Here is a 1,876-nt window from a genome sequence, read left to right on the forward strand (position 1 = left end):
ACCCCCATCTAGCGGGGCAGGCTCCTTCCCCTCTAGCCAGATCGCAGTACAAAAAAAAAAAAAAAAAAAAAAAAAAAAAAGGAAAAAACCAAACTAACTAATCAAACAAAACAATCAACACAGGAAAGTATTTCAGGGCCGAACAAAAATGCATCTGCACTTGCTCGCGCCAACCAGGGTCTCCGTGTAATTAATTAAGCGTATTTTTCCCGTAACTCTGTTCAATGAGCATCTGAGCTCTGAGGATTAATGAAGGTGTTCCTCCGCTCCGCTCCCTGTTAACGCAGGATGTGGCACATGCGATGTACAAACCCACACCCAGGCACGATATATGCAAATGTCCGCGCCATTGATTGTGAAATGCATATCACAGTTAGAGGGGGAAACTATTTAGCTAGCTCGGGTTTGTGAAAAAAAAAAAAAAGTAATTCTGTATCCCGCTGATTTAATATCCGACCGCCACATTCAGTCCCCGCCCATGCAGCTATCAAAAGTACCCCTGGGATGTTTGGATATCATCTCCAAACTAACATCTGTGATTATGAAACGCTCAGAAGGGGAAGGTTAATAACAATTTGTTTCAAAAGGCCATGAGTCAATTTTATAAACAAATCCGGGTCGTCTTAAAAACAAACAAACAAACAAACAAACAAACAAACAAACAAAACAGAGTGGAAGCTGGCACCCACGGGCAGGGGCCGGACCTGTGTTCTCGGGGCAGGAGCTGTGCCCGGTTCCCGCAGGGATGGAGCAGAGGCAGCCCGGGACTGGCCCGGGAGCAGCTGCCGGGGATGATGATGATGGGATCTGCAGGGGGAGAAGCTGGTGCTGTGACAGCCCGGGGGATGCTCCGTGGCTCCGGCAGAAATGCACCCAGACACGTTCGGGAAGCGTAAGGTATTCCCGGGTTTCTGTACGGAAAGTTGGGACGGTCCCCAGCGGAGCTGGGTTTGATGGAGCTGGAGAGGGGGCAGGTCTGGGCTGCGCAGCGCTAGGGAGGGGTATCCATGCCCTGGGCTCACCCCTCAAACACGCCGGGAACAGCCTTGCAGCTAACTCCAGCACTAGCTCGTCCTCAATCTGCTCTGGCGCGTATTTTGGGACCCCTGGCAAACTCAGGCAAGGCTGCCGGCCAAAGCCTGGCCCCAGTATCGGGAATAAGTGGCCTGGCCGAGCCCAGGCAGGAAGAGACGACGGAGCCGGCAGCTCCAGCGACAGCTACGGCCGGAGCCCGAGGGCAGCCCCGCTCCTGCTGCCCTGCCCTGCCCATGGCCCTCCGCTGGGCACCCCTGGCGCCCTGCCCGGCCCTGCCTGCCCACACTCACTTGCTCTCGCCCCACCGTCTCCTCGACCTGGAAAGGATTTTAAATTTGGCGTTTGACACATTTTAACGTCTTAAAAAAAAAAAAAAAAAAAAAAAAAGCAGAGTGTCTCATGCACACACGAGCCGGGCTGACCCGCGTCACTGCGGGACCGTGCGTGGGAACCGACGGGAGCGTGGGGACAGATCCACTCCCCGCGTGTCCCCTGAGATTCCCCTGCCGGGGATTCAGTCCTCTCCGGTTCCCCTCCCAGGAGAAGAGGGAGGAAAAGAGCCCGTGTCCCCGCAGAACCCCGGTGCTCGCTGCGTTAGGCGGGCTGCGACCGGTCGCAACCGTATTTCTTGGAGAAAAAAGAGAAAACAATATAGTTTCTCCTCCTAAAGAAACTGCTTATTCCAGTGCCGTTTTCCCGCGGGGATGGAGCCAGCGCAGCCCGGGCTGTGCCGTTTTCCCGCGGGGATGGAGCCAGCGCAGCCCGGGCTGGCCGAGGAGAGGCAGAACCTTAGGGTGGTGGAGCCCCGGCAGGGAACCCCCCCCTTTCCCTGGCGGCCCCG

This window comes from Cinclus cinclus, chromosome 1, assembly GCF_963662255.1.
Source record: "Cinclus cinclus chromosome 1, bCinCin1.1, whole genome shotgun sequence".
NCBI classification, from domain to species: Eukaryota; Metazoa; Chordata; class Aves; order Passeriformes; family Cinclidae; genus Cinclus; species Cinclus cinclus.